The 15,680-nt window shown below is 39.9% G+C and overlaps 1 pseudogene; it reads left to right on the top strand.

The window, feature by feature from the left end:
* Nucleotides 1–15,428, top strand: part of LOC100359027 (transcription factor E2F4 pseudogene) — a 191,499-nt pseudogene extending 176,071 nt beyond the window's left edge.
* Nucleotides 15,429–15,680: the final 252 nt, after the last annotated feature.

Genomic DNA, 15,680 nt, shown 5'->3' with positions numbered 1-15,680 from the left:
TACTGCTTGTTCTCTGAAGACATGAACATAAGATCATTTGCTGTAATCCCACAGATCTCTGAGACTTCATGCTTCTTTTCTATCTTTTCTCTCTGTTGTTCTGGTTTTCTATTGTTTTTAATTCAAATTTGCTATATTTCTGTGCTCCCAACTCTTCTTTAAGATTCTTGACATGTAATTCTAAATATCTGTCATGCTGGAGTACCATTCTGTTGATTGCCTTTTTAAACCCAATTTGAGATTTTCCTGATTCTTGGTAAGGAGAGTGAAATGAGCCTATTTTGAGGATTTTGTTAGGAGACTCTGGATTTAATTTAAACCTTGTCTTAGCTGCCCTCCTCTGACACCCTTCCAGCAGAGAAAGTGCTGGGTGCTGCTGCTAGATAGGATATGTGTATAAATTTTCCACTTGATCTCTGTTGACACCAATTTTGGAGAAATCCTTCATGGTTAATTGGTGGAGCCTAGGACTGCAGCTCCACTTGTGCAAGATAGCCAGTCTGGTTTGAATCTCAGCTCTATCATGCAGTAGTTATGCTTATGCATCCTTACAGAATGGTAATAATACATCTAGAGCAGTTATTGCCATGGAAATTCTTGGAGGATAATATACCAAATTGTAAGCAAGTTTGTTTTACCATATGTTGGTCAGCCAGGCTTTTTGCTTTTTTTTTTTTTTTTTTTTTTTTTGACAGGTAGACTGGACAGTGAGAGAGAGAGAGAGACAGAGAAAAAGGTCTTCCTTTGCCGTTGGTTCACCCTCCATGGCTGCCGCAGCCGGCGTGCTGTGGCCGGCACACCACGCTGATCTGATGGCAGGAGCCAGGTGCTTCTCCTGGTCTCCCATGGGGTGCAGGGCCCAAGTACCTGGGCCATCCTCCACTGCACTCCCTGGCCACAGCAGAGAGCTGGCTTGGAAGAGGGGCAACTGGGACAGAATCCGGCGCCCCGACCGGGACTAGAACCCGGTGTGCCGGCTCCGCAAGGCAGAGGATTAGCCTAGTGAGCCGCGGCGCCAGCCTATGGTCAACCAGGCTTTATACATAGAAGCTATAAAAGGAAGAATTGAATTGACATCTCAGGGAAAAAGCAAGAGAAGTAGAGCCTGAAGTGATTAGCTCAGCTTGAGAGCCATAATACATTTGGATAACCAAGCCTGAGCAAGAGGTAGGTTACTTTAGCTTCAAATACGAAGACAAGAATGGCCAGCTGAAAAGATCGAATCACAAGAGTAGGATAAAAGAAGTCTTTTATAAAAGATTAATCCCTCAAGAGTATATGCAGAAAATGCATCTGAGACAGAAAACTATCTCTGACTTGCCAAGCCAATCAAAGTGTACAAAACTGTCATGGGTATCTCCTTGATTCATCTTTCATAAGAGCTCATGTATAGATCAGTTTTGATAAAATCAAGCTAAGAGTTCAAATAGCATATTAGAGCGTAAGGATTCTTTGTTCATTGCAAATAGTTCCAGCAATAAGAAGATTAAATTTTGACGACTCAGTGTGTATGGTTATAATGCTTTCCTCTGAAATACAATTTTCTGTCTTACCACTGGAGGGGAACTGACTGCACTCAATTATTTTATTCTTTCCTTTATTATTGAAATATCGAAGCACAACAAAGACGTTCCACCCAATTACATGTTTTCTAGTTGCTGGCACATTGTTGATTTCTGAAATTTCAAATATTGATGTGGAAGTGACTATATATATATATATTTTTGCACCACAAGCAAGTATCAGAAATAAAGAAATTATAAGAGAAAGTACATAGCAGATCAAGAAACCTCCTGCCACTGCATTTCTTGACCAGGAACAAAACACTGGTCAAGCAAAACAGAAATAGAACTACTCAACACTTTGAAATGAACATGGAAGGTTTGATATAGGTTCATCTATCATCACTAGCAATCAGGAACTTCTGGGTGGCTGCAAGAGACTACTGATTTGCAGGTTACTCTTTGCCTGTGTGAACTGCCTGAGCTCAGCAGAATCTTCCCCTGTAATGCATTGCACAACACCAAAGTAGAAATTGCCAGGGTGGAAAGGGAAAGAAAGAATTCTTCTTATGTTCTCAGATTAATTTCTTTCTATTGATGTACATTCTGTAATGGTGCCCAACTCAGTATTGTCTATATGTGAAGGAGAATATAAGAGAAAAAAATCAAGAAAGGGGTTATAAAGAAAGACTAAAGACATGACAAACTTTTAAATATTCATGATGGTCTCTTCTGGGTGCTCAGATCATTATGAAGTTTATTCATGGACAAATGTTTCACTTATACTTCTTAACTTGATGTTGTGGTCCTCATAGATAATAGTTTATATTTGCCTGGTATCATATAAAACTTTTACATATACCATCTCATTTAAAATACTAGTAATTCTGAGATGTGTTACCAGGTATTAAAGGTAGATATGACAAAGATATGAGCTCAAAGGAATTGTCTTCCCAAGGTAAACATGTTGGTGCAATAATTTGGAAAACTGTCCCTTGCTCCACAGTCAAAATACAATATGTTTATGCCATTCATATCTCTTAGTAAATCAGTTGATGGAAATAATAAAGGGTGTGTAATCAAATGATATTGATATATAATCAAGGTGAGATGCCCTTCCGATTCTGACTCCTTTCACATTTGTAGGCGGTCATCTTAATGAAGATGAAATTTACCTTCTCCTCCCAGCACCCCATCCCACTGTTTATGTATGTATGTGGACTTCTAGATTTTTAACTTCCACATATTATAATGTTTTGTTGTAATTTTTTGCTGATAATAATTGTTAATTTTCAAGTTGTTCGGTATTTAGCTAGAGTTTAAACCTCAAAGTAACTTCTATCTACTTGACATGCTCCCATCAGAATTCAATAGTTTCTATGCTTTCTGGAAAAAGATGTCCTACTCTTGCTTTATACTCATTTTTCCAGCCAGAGATCTGCAATCAGTAATTTTTCTAAGGAGCTCTCATTTATTTAATATTAAAAAATTAAAACCTGGAGCTCAGTAGGCTTATCACTACTGGGAATTCTTAGTATCTGCTGCTCAAATCTAAATCACTTCAATCTTCCTCACAGTTTTCCTTACCATTCTTTTTTTTTTTTTTCATTTTTTTTTTGACAGGAAGAGTGGACAGTGAGAGAGAGAGACATAGAGAAAGGTCTTCCTTTTTCCGTTGGTTCACCCCCCAATGGCCGCTGTGGCCAGTGTGCTGTGCTGATCCGAAGCCAGGAACCAGGTGCTTCTCCTTGTCTCCCTTGCGGGTGCAGGGCCCAAGCACTTGGGCCATCCTCCACTGCCCTCCTGAGCCATAGCAGAGAGCTGGGCTGGAAGAGGGGCAACCGGGACAGAATTCGGCTCCCCGACCAGGACTAGAACCCGGGGTGCCGGCGCCGCAGGCGGAGGATTAGCCTATTGAGCTGTGGTGCCAGCCACAGTTTTCCTTACCATTCTTATGTAACTGTTTTCTCAGAGTTAGAAGTGTGGTTCACAGAGCACCTATACATTTTCTCATTTTCTTTATCCTCCAGATTCACTTCCGAAACATCACTATCAACTATAATGCTAATATCAAACTTCAAACTTTCATAGTGCTTTAAGTCCCATCGAGCAGCCATCTAGTTCAGACCCAAAACAGGTAAGATCATTCTAGATCATAAAGCTGCAGCCAAGTTATCCCAGGCCAGATAATTGAACACATAATCCCACTGAATCAAGAGAAATGGTAATGGTTTTAATTACTATAGTTACCTTACAATTTTAATCCATTGTGTATTAAAGGGTACTCATCTAACAGAGTGGCTCTGCAATGTGTCAGCCTCGCCAAATTGATTTAAACATTAAGGCATTGCCCTTCCTCCACGCCCCCTACTAGCACTGGCCACAGGAGAGAATAATGCAGTATTAGGAAGATAAAATGGAAATAATTAACAACTTGACACTGACACACATTTTTCCATATCTGCTGATTTACCTCTTTGGCATGAAACAGCCTCTGAGGCTAAACTTTCTCTATATTGCCAGGCTTCTCCTTTGATTTTTAAGGATGCTGAGTCATATATATATGTTTAGCTCTATGTCAAGGAGTCCTAGCTTTGGTAGGGTTTCCACATCACCAGAGTCAGAGATAACAAGTACAGTCACAGGTTTCCATCTGTCCTAGTTACAGTCCTCTTCTGGTGCCCACTGTTTCTGACTTCCTGCTCCACAGACTTCAAAGTCCATCATCATGCATGGAGACACTGCTGAACGGAGACTTTCTTGCTCCATAATTGTATAAGCCATCTCCTTGTATCAAAACTCTTTAATATGTCTTACTCATTTTGCTAGTCTCACTGAATCCTAACTGATGCTTGCAGCAATATATAGTTGATACAAAAGATTTGTAGAGAATAAAAAGTTTATATGTAACTTAGCTTAATATGAAAAATTTCATCAAAAAGACATATTGGGTAAATTCTCAATGATTTCCAAAGCTGGAAATATTAAGGAAAGCATTTTCAGTCCCATGCACTCTAGAAGCTGTGTAAACCCTAGAGACAATCATACTCCCTCACTGACACAACACAGAGACAGGGCTTAAGTTATGTGGAAGATTCACTTCCTTTTAGACTGAGAGACATAGAAAATGAAATTTTTATTCTCTATTGCGCACAAAATTGGAGACCTTACTTTCTTGTCTCCTGACTGTTGGAAAATTGAAGTAACACAATTTATAGTAGAATCCATAAATATTATATAATCTAGGATCAAGTTGTCAATCATTAGTTTGAAAAGGGAAAATTTATAATACCAGCAGTATCCAAGTTAAATTACTTAGGAACTCTGGGACAGGTACTTTCAAATACTAGTCTATAGCAAGTATTTTATAATTATGAGTTGATGTTTTATTTATTATGCTATTATTATGATTATTATGATCATTATTAATATTATCACCACTCACTTCAACTAGAATTGTCTGAAGAAGAAAAAAATCAAAGATTCTGAGCTGCAAAGTGATAGCTATACCCAATATGGATAATCCTTCATTACAATTTCACTCCACTGTTTAGCTTTTGTAGATGATTTGCCATTTATGTTTTAAACTTTTGTGTTTTTAAAACCCAAGATTTTTCCTATTAGAGCACAGTTGTTGGACAAATACAGAGATTAATTATCCTGAAAGATCATATTGAGAATATTATATCAGGTAGTTTGATAATGTAAGATTCTGATAATATAAATGAATTCAAGGGAATTGAACATATATCCATTAATAAACCAAATATTTCTCTTGATGATTTCATTAGGGAGCACATCAGTAAACCTGTACAATTTTCTATGAAAATCAAATATATGTCCCTTTCAAATCCCACTGAAGCCACCTGCAGTGACAAAGTGGTATTTGATTGTCCCTGATGGGTTAAGCATGTAATTGATCTAGTAGATAAGAAGTCCTGTATCAAAAATTGGAAGTTACTTTTACTCAGTGTCTTTTAACTATAGACTTCTGTTATTTTCTGTCAGCTGGTTCAGGGTACCCTTCCCGAAGCTAGCAGGGAGACATAGCAATTGATAGAATATTCCCTAGGGTTAAGCCAAAAATAAGGAGAATTATTGCACTCCTAAGCCTTGGGTACACATATGGACATTAATTGCCCTGTCAAAGTCATTGCCAGGGTAAGTGTCGTTGGATCATTAGATGGCATTGGTACAGACAGACCCTGGTTTTCTGTTTTATCTTAGCAGCACACTACCAGCAATATTACCATGGTAATGGTTTGGAACTTGAGCCTTGTATATCTCATGGGTAAAGTGGTAAAAAATTGCACATTGTAGGGATGCTATGAAGAAAATGTAGTATAATTTGTGCAAAGTTCTTGCATCATTGCCTGGCACATCAAAGATAATTTTATGAAAACGTTACCCTTATTAATTCACATCTGTCCTTTAGGTCCTCTCCTGGTTCTATTCCATTCAATAATATTACATCCATTGGTGGAAAGGTCTTGACTTTTAGCATGCTCACTGTTCACATACTTACTCTTAAGTGATGTAGTTTCTCTTACATTAATATCCTGAACTGATTATGACCTTCTTTGACCTTAATCTTTTTGTTCTCCTAATAGACCATTTCTATCACCAGTTTTGGGCTTGACTATATTGAACCCTTCTTAGTTATGATTTTTACTATATAACTTCCATAATGAAAGTCAGTCCTGATTTGGCCAGGCTATCATCAGCTCAAATGCCTTCATTATCTTCTTAGTGTCTGTTTCTCATGCTGATTGGTGTCAGCCTTAAAAAGAGAACTCAGATTGACCTCTGATTTGGACACTTGTCTTAAATGTCAGCCATTGACTTGAGGCTTTAAATTGCCCCACAGTTCCTACTAATACTCTACTTTGTTCTCTGGGGCCTTTCATTTATTACTCAGCTACTATCTCAGGAGGGCCTGACTTTACATTATATGAAATCTCTGAAACTCACAAACAATGTCACCAATAAATACCATTGGATACCACTCACTAATTCTTTGATTCTACCAACAGCTTATAGATGCTTAGGGATATATGAACATTAAAATTATTATTATAATAATAATTTATTTTTATAATAAATTAGTTTATTATTCAGAAACTACTAATTATATCAATTGTGGCAACTTCAAAAGAAGGATATAAGTCCCCCCACTTCCTCCCTCACCATTGTGTCTTGGCCCTGGACCTGCTTTGGTCACTGAAAGGCCTAGACAGGACACAGTGGAAATCTTAAGCCTGGTATTTAGTAGCATCTTCTACATGTTCAGCTGACAAATGCATCTTCAGTCTGAGTTCCAGAGTGCATACACGAGGTGGGTCTGCAGTCTGAATCCAACAGACAGAGACTCATAACCAAATCGAACCATCTGCCAACCTTCATACCTCTGAGTGCTGCTTCTTATCAGGATTTTGAGTTTGTTTATTACCCAGAATTAGTTGACTAATTAAACAACCTTACAATAAATTACGTAATGTTTTGTATTGACGTATATTAGCTCTTTGAATTTTCCAACAATACTATGAAGGACATATAAATTATCTCCATTTTAGAGAGAATGAAGCTAAGGTACAAATAATTAAATGGCTTGTTGAAATCACACAGAAGAAGAATCTAGATTCCAAATCATCAAGGTCAGGAAATTGCCACTCAAGGCTGAGTAATGCTGTTTTTTTTTAAACCAGCTTGCAAAACTTGTATTTTATCTTAGGAGCTTGCAAAGCATTGAAGACATCTTAAACAGGTGAGTGATGTTATCAGATTCTGTTTTTTAATGGCCCTCTAATCCTTGTGTAAAATATGAATTAAAGCAAGGAACAAGGGGACAGATGGAAATAAGAGATCATATGACAGGCTTAATCTGGAAAGGTGGAAACGAAACCTGCATGACATATGCAGACTTTTAAAGATTAAAGTGTTAATTCAACAGATTGGAATTAAAAAGTATGCCAAGTTTTAGAGAGTAAAGAACTGGATGCTGATAAAGATCGCCCTGGGAAAGGGGTGGTCAGGAGGAGACAAACAATTTGAGACATTTGTGAAAAACATCCAGTGGGCACCTGCTGAATTGCCTCAGTGCTCTGGTAAGAAGTCTGAGCCAGATGTCTCTGAGATGAATGAGATTCCCTGGGGAGGATGTATGGAGACAGAAGGCAGTCTAGCACACACCCTTACAATGTCTCAGAACCAGCAGGAAGAAGATAGGTCAGTAATCACCCCCCAAGTGGGGAGGGAAATGAGGAGGGTGAACAATGGAAAGCAAGGCCAGTCATGGAAATTTGCAGATTCAGCTAAAATCTTCAGATGACTTGTGCTGAAAAGTCTATTTCACATCACAGAAGTCAGTAGTGACTCAGTGACTTGTGTTCAAAATCTCCATCCTCATGGAGATCTCCTTACACTGCCCACAAACTACAAGCAACAAGCCACCCCCATCACACCCAGCTCATGTAATTCCATCCTACTTGTCAGTCAGAATACTTTCTTTCCTGGGATGCTGTATTTTCATCTGGGATCTGGGGGAAAGTCGCCATGTAAATATGTGCATTAAGCTCCATGTGGAATTTTATGGAGGTGTCATAAAATTTGCAAGCGACCACATTACCTCATAAAAGGAGGTGCTTGGAGGGGTTCTTTCCTCTTGTTTTGAAGACCAAGACTAAAGGAGATTCTGAACTCCTCCCCTTCTCTCTGCCCTCTCTGCCTTCTCCTCTCTCACTCCTTTTCTCCCTCTGGTTCACTCTACTCCTTCACTATGCACACGTGTGTTTGTGTCTCTGCTGTCTCATCCGTTAAATAAACACTATCACTTTGCGCACCATATTTGTATCTGTGCTTCTTCTCATGGAAGGCAGTACGATGAAAATAAATAAATAATATAAAAAAAAACTGGACCCTACGAATCCCACTTCACAACCATTCTAAATAAAGCAAAGTTCCCAACATGCTCTGTTCTCTCTTGTCTCTGGCTTGATCTGGCTTCAGATTATTTCATTTGTGCATTAGTGGTGGGTCCACACTCATGAGGAAATTAAACTCTGTTTAATGCTCTGCTTCTACCACATTGATGTTTTTTAATAATTTTATCTTTGAACTTATATTCTGTAAGTGAAGGTTGAAGGAAAAAAGAAGCGTGCATTTGAGCACAGGAGACAAGGAGTAATAGTCTTGTTCACTGCTCCTCACTGACCCATGTGCGTAGATAGTTCCTGACACCTTCTGTACACAGAATTCTGGTTTGCAGAATGCATGGGAACCCAGCAAGATGGAAAATATGTCAAGAGAAGTACATTTGTGATTGAGTAAGCAGGAAGATTGGGGTCCCTTAAAGGATACAATTCATTGGGAGCCAGAAATTGCTGAAAACAATGAAGTAGAAGGACAGGGAAAAAATAAGATAGCTCTTTTTATCTTAAATCATTTTTTACCCATCAGTAAGCTAGAAGTAGAGTGTTGGTAAAATAGACATTTTTCAAGACATGAAGTAAAAATGGTAGCGTTAGTTTGCTGTCTGAAACATTTCCAGTTTTTGGTGAAAAAACAAAATACACATACATGAACAAACATTTGGAAACCAATTTTTCAACTTCAATGATTTTCTTTTTTAAAAAAATGATTTATTTATTTACTTGAAAGTCAGAGTTACACAGTCAGAGAAAGAGAGGCAGAGAGAGAGAGAGAGAGGTCCTCCATCTTCTCATTCACTCCCCAGTTGGCTGCAACAACCAGAGCTCTGCCTATCTGAAGCCAGGAGTCAGGAGCTTCTTCCAGGTCTCCCAGCTGGGTGCAGGGGCCCAAGGAGTTGGACCACCTTCCACTGCTTTCCCAGTCCATAGCGGAGAGTTGGATCAGAAGTAGAGCAGCTGGGACTCAAACTGGTGCCCATATGGGATTCTGGCACTGCAGGCAGTGGCTTTATCTGCTACGCCACAGCCCCGGTCCCCTCAATGATTTTCATATGAGTTAAATGTTCTTGTATTTGCAATCAAGTTTGATGTTGTACAATGAGAAAAAGGGATATGTTAATGCTAATTATTAAATTTTTAAATTTCTTTTAGATATAGTGGCATCAAATAGCAAATAAAAGCACTGTAATCAGTTGAGAGAGAAACTATGGATGACAAGGAAGAGATTAACGTATTAGTACCTTTATCAGGAGGCATGCTTTCCTGTTTTTTGAACGAAGGATCCTGGATTCTCATTTTGCCTCAGACCTCAGAAATTCAATAGATGGCCCTTCCCCTGGTCTATTTATAAAAGATTTATAAAAAGCTTTCAAAATTTTCAGGTGTCAGCTGAAGTACCCTTCCTCGAGAAAGCCTTTCGTAGGCATCCAAATCTGTTTTCTTTCCTGAGTCCCTGTAGGCCCCTTTCATGAGGTCTGTGTTCCTTTCCTTATGATTGTTTTTGATCTCTATGTCTCCAATCTCTTCTAGACTATCCATCCTTTAAAGTCAAGGGTGATGCCACCTTAACTGTTTTGTACTCAGAAAGTACAGGTGAATGAAACACAGTATGTTTTTAACACAAAAAGTATGAAGTTTAATTTTCATTAAAAAGAAGGCAACTTCGGGGAAATGTGAGCAGTTTCTGAAGTTTGGTTGAAATTTGTAAAGATGTGCATTAAAATGAGACTGTCAAAATAGTTGGAGGCAGTCAAAGGCATCTTGCATGCTAGACTACTCAGTGTTGGATTTATGCCTTGCAAGGAGATTTTTAAAGAAAGGGCATTTATTCCATTTCAGCAAATGTTTTCTGTGAGTCTACTTCATGCTAGGAACTGCTAATTGTGCTTGGGGTACACTGGTGAATGTAAAGTGAATTTCCCTGCCCTGTAGTGCATACATCTCATTGGAATGACATTCTTAAATCTGCATTTTAGGGACACACCATGTAGATGTCATTAAGAGTTCTCATCACTGTAGGGATGCATTTCCACCTTGAGATCTCCTTCTATTATCTCATTTTCTGTTTGAGGAAAATAGAACCTTGAGGCAATCATCAATTTCCCCTGACCCTGTGTATTTCAAAATCCATCTAGTAATTCAAATATATTGCCACCAAGTTAATCAGAGATAAATACAGTTTCCTTTTCTGTCTAAAAATAATAATTCAATGTTATGTAAGTTCTTCAAACACTATGTTATCCTATAATCTCATTTGCAAACAAATTCAAAAGTATAAATTGTCAAATGTTCTGCAAGAAAAGATTCCAGGGATTTTAAAAGAGAATTTTCTCTTTCCAGAAGGAAATAAAATAGAAGAATTCAGAAGAAAGAGATTTTTAAAGTGTCCTCTCCTTAAAGCACTCTGCCCTTATACATGAATGTTTGATACTCTTCACCACCATTCTGTTTGACTATCGTGAGGTTTCAATTTCCAAACCATCAGCCTAGAGGTGACAGGTGAAATCACAAAAGTATCTACAGCTATTCAGCAAAGAGGAAAAAATATAGAACCAAGGTCAGCATCACGAAGAATTCTTACATCTAAAGAAGTGTAGGAAATAGTGCCAGCAAAGGAGATAGGGAAAATATTCTCAGTGGTTTGTGGAAGAGTAGCCATTTAAAGGGTTAGCAAGGGAACTAAGAAGCTAACAATGTCTTCATTATATTTTTGAAATGTAATAATTTTATTAAATGAGGAAATATAATCATAAACTAATGGTTTCCCAAACGTATTATAATTAGAACACCTAAGTGGCATTTTATAAAGGGATAGGATTACAAAACCGGGAACACATTTTTTTTTTTTTTTTTGCATCTCCCTGGAATTCTGATATACAGTCATCAATTAAGTAATAGAAACTTATTTTAAATATATTTTGCTGTAAGTATAATTCAGGGTGGCTATATAATAACACTCTACTCCTTGAGCAACACAAAGAATCACATCAAAACTGTTGAGAAGAATGAACTTCCTCATTAAGCCAAGTTACCACAGATGAAGAGAGAGAGAGAGAGAGAGAGAGAGAGAGAGAGAAGGAAGGAAGGAAGGAAGGAAGGAAGGAAGGAAGGAAGGAAGGAAGGAAGGAAGGAAGGAAATGATCTGAAGCATGCATACAAGAAAGATCTGGTCAATGAAGAGAAATACTTTCATAACTACATAAATAAAAATTCCCACACAATCCAAGTATAGTGAGTGGAGAACTGAGACATTTAACTGAATTATGGAAGATGGGAGTAGTGAATAATTATGTGTTTTTATATAACTTTAATAGCTTTGTACTTCTTCACTCTCAATGAATTTCTCAAGAGAACAAATGGCAGACTGGATTCCTGTATAGGGCTCATTTGTGTACTGACAGTGTGATGTTTACACTCATGAGTTTTACTCTGCATGAGGGGTGCTTAGGCAGAGCTGAAAATGGCCTTTGTAGAATTTGACAAGGTTTTCCACTTATAGCATAAAAGACAAGGTCACAGAGTAAAATGAAGTCAACAATTGTGGTCATAAGGAAATGCTTCACCATCAGCAAACTGGAATCATCTCATTCGAAAAAAGCCATTTTCCTGACCTTTGTTTGTGACAGTTTTTACTATGTACAGGATTACTCCATGTGGCTTCATCCGCACTACAGGAAACCCAATGTCAACACATCCATAAACAAATTAATGTTCTTTTTTCCTAGTCCACATTTGTTGTCTTCCCACCTGGTCTCTGGTGTGAGGTACCAAGTTGTCTGCTTATTCCTCAGTCTCCAATGATTCTATTCATCCTTTCTTCTGAACAGCACTTAACCCTTTCTTCCATGGTCATTCTCATAGTGACTCATGCATTGCTGTGTTTCAATGATGACATTCTCTTCTCTGAGATCCCTGGTCTTCTCCACTCCACCCTCTTCCTGAAGCAGGCCTTTGGGGCAGTGGCTAAGATGCTGCAGAGGTACTCACATCCCATATTGGAGCCCCTTTTCAAGTCCTAGCTCTACTTCTGATTGCAGCTTCCTGCTAAGACACACATGGGGAGGCATCAAGTAATGACTCATGTACTTGGGTCTTTGCCATGCATGTGTGAGACCCAGTTTGAGTTTCTGGATCCTGGCTTGAGATTGGCCCAACCCTGGCTATTTAGGGCATTTGGGGAGTGAAACAGTGGACAGAAAGCTCACTCTCTCACCTTCAACCTCTCAAATAAAATAAATTAAAAATAAATAAAGAAATTTTTTTTATAATTTTCATTCCTGTCTAGGGGCAAAATGTAGAAATTAAAATCTGATATCATCTTTCCAGTACTTAAAATTGCTTAGATATTTACTCTCAAGGTAGAAACTCAAGACCTATTGATATCACAGAACCTATGATCCTATTTGCATTCCTCTTTGAACACACAAGAACAAAAAGTTGAATACAGTGGTCAAGAGCTCAAGTTCTAGTAAAGGAATATGGATGCGTATTCTAGATAGGACCTTTAAGCCTTTCTTAAATGTTATGTAACATGGTTTTCTCATCTGTAATAGGAATATGATAAAACTAATGATAAAATACAGGATTCTGGCTTATGTTAATTGGTACATGTATGGACTTAGAATACTCTTTAAATAATAATCACCCAAAGATTTTTAAGTATTTTTACTTTATTCTCCTCTGTTAATCTGAATGTTCCTTCTTATCTCATATTTTATGGATTTGCCTAAAAATCTGCATTTGTCAAGATTCTAATCTTATCTTCCATTACAATCTCAGCTCCCATGACACTTTGGGGCCACTGTTTGATGCAGGAAGACACTACTTGGAACTCTCACATCCCATATCAGAGTGCATGGACCCAAGTCCTTGTTCTGGTCCTGATTCCAGCTTCTTGCTAATGTATACCTTAGGAGGCCGCAGTGACAGCTCAAGTAGTTGGGTTATTGACACCATTGTGATAGACCCCTGAGTTTCCAGTTTCTACCTTTAGCCTGGTATACTTCTGGCTAATGCAGATATTTGGGGAGTTAACTAGTGGGTGGGAGGATGGGAGTTTCTCTCTCTCTCTCTCTCTCTCTCTCTTTGTCTCGCTCTTTCTCTTTCTCTTCAAATAAAATAAATGCATAACTTTTACTTAAATAAATAAAATTCACTGGAAAGCCGTCTCTGATTCATTAACTCCATCCTTGCCACCACCAGTAAGTTTTTTTCTGAACTTGTCTTAAATCTTATAAAATAGACTTGTATTTAATGTCTTAACAATTTTTATAAATATTCATTTACCTTTCCATCACTAAGTGCTCTGATTACTTAATGCATGATACACACTCAATGTGTTTGTGAATAAACTGAGAAATAAAAATGGAAATTATGAAAGGGCACTGGTTGGGAGCACAAAGGGTAGGTGAACAATTAGGAATCTTTATTTTTATTTTTTAAAAGAATTTTAATTAATTTATTTAAGAGGTAGAGCAAAGACAGAGAGAGGGAGAGACAGAGAGAAAGATATTTCATCTGCTGACTCACTCCCTAAATGGCCAAAATGGCAGGAGCTGGGCTGACCTGAAGCCAGGAGCCAGGAGCTTCCTCCAGGTCTGCCACATGGGTGCAGGGGCCCAAGCACTTGAGCCATCTTCCACTGATTTCCCAGGCCATCATCAGGGAGCTAGATGGGAAGAGAAGCAGCTGGGACCCGAACCAGTGCCCATACGGGATGCTGGTATCATAGGCGGGGCTTAGCCTACTACATCACAGCCCTGAACCCCTGCTGGGGAAGCTTGACCACATCAGACAGAAGCTGCAGTTTTTAGAGTGAAGGCAGATGTTTGCCCTCTCTCCTCTGGGTGAGTAGTCAAGGATCTAATGCAGTGGATGAAGCCCGGGGCTTCTTACCACCAAGTTTGTGTCACTTCTGCAGGAGGCCAAGGTCAGTGTGCTTGACCTCAGGCTGGCAGCTAACATCCTAGCTGTGCTCCGGAAGTGGCAGATTTATTATATTACCAACGTGCTGGAAGGTATTGGGCTGATTGAGAAAAAAATCCAAAAAATCCAGAAAAAATCGAGAGATTGCGACGAGCTGATGGAGCTCCAGGCAGAGACTGAGGAGCTGCAGCAGTGGGAGCAGGAACTGGATTAGAAGAAGGTGTGGGTGCAGCAGAGCACCCAGAACGTCACAGAAGACGTTCAGAACGGCTGCTTGGCCCACGTGACTTACGAGGACATCTACAGATGCTTTGCTGGAGACACGCTCCTGGCCACCCGAGCCCCATCGGGCACCAGCCTGGAGGTGCCCATCCCAGAGGGTCTCACTAAGCAGAAGTACTGGCTTCACTTGAAGCATGTGAATGGCCCCACAGAGGTGCTTCTGGGGAATAAGCAGGTGTGGGGCTCCCCATCAGTGATGGTGTCCATGTCACCACCTGAAGGTCTGCTCCAGAGTCTACCTGCTCTTTCTACCCCTCTGCCTCTGCCCAAGCCTGCCCCAGCCCAGACCCTGAAAGCCTCCCGGCCAAGCAGTCCTCAGCTGACCTCCCTTGTCCCTGTCTTGGAGAGCACTGACATTTGGGGGTGGCCGATCCATCAGCTGAGATACAGTGAGCGGTGGACCTGGAACTGAGAGCAAGGACAGTGGTGAGCTCAGCTCCCTCCCGCAGGGCCTGACCATACTGGACTCTCAGCCACTATAGCCTTCTGCCCTGTTGGACAGTAGCAGCAGCAGCAGCACCAGCAGTTCGTCTGCATTCAACCCTTCTACCTCCTTTGATCCTATCAAGACAGACCCCACAGGTGTTCTGGAACTCCCTAAGAGCTGCCAGAGATCTTCAATCCCACAGTAGAGTGCATGAACTCAGAACTGCGGGAGGAGTTGATGTCCTCAAAAGTGTTTGCCCTCCTCTTCTGTCTTTCTCCACCCCCTGGAGACCACAATTGCACACACAACTTGGACAAGACTGAAGGTATCTGTGACCTCTTTGATGTGCCTGTTCTCAACCTCTGACTGACAAGGGACTCGCTCTGTGTGACTGGAACCCAACTGGCTCACCTGGGGACCCCCTCTCCCCACCCCCACCCCCATAGCTTGAGAACCACAGACTCCTGGCTTCCCCAACCCTCCCTCACTGCAGTTTTGTGCACAACTCCCACTCCTGTATTGGCACTTGTGCAGGAGAAAGTGGCTCCACCCCCTCCACCAAGGAGCCAAACTGTTCACCTCTCTTTTCCTGGGGACTTCCCCAACCCAGGCTCCACT

This window comes from Oryctolagus cuniculus, chromosome 6, assembly GCF_964237555.1.
Source record: "Oryctolagus cuniculus chromosome 6, mOryCun1.1, whole genome shotgun sequence".
Taxonomy (NCBI): Eukaryota; Metazoa; Chordata; class Mammalia; order Lagomorpha; family Leporidae; genus Oryctolagus; species Oryctolagus cuniculus.
The sequence above is the reverse complement of the archived record's forward strand: the minus strand, read 5'-3'. Positions and strand labels throughout refer to the sequence as shown.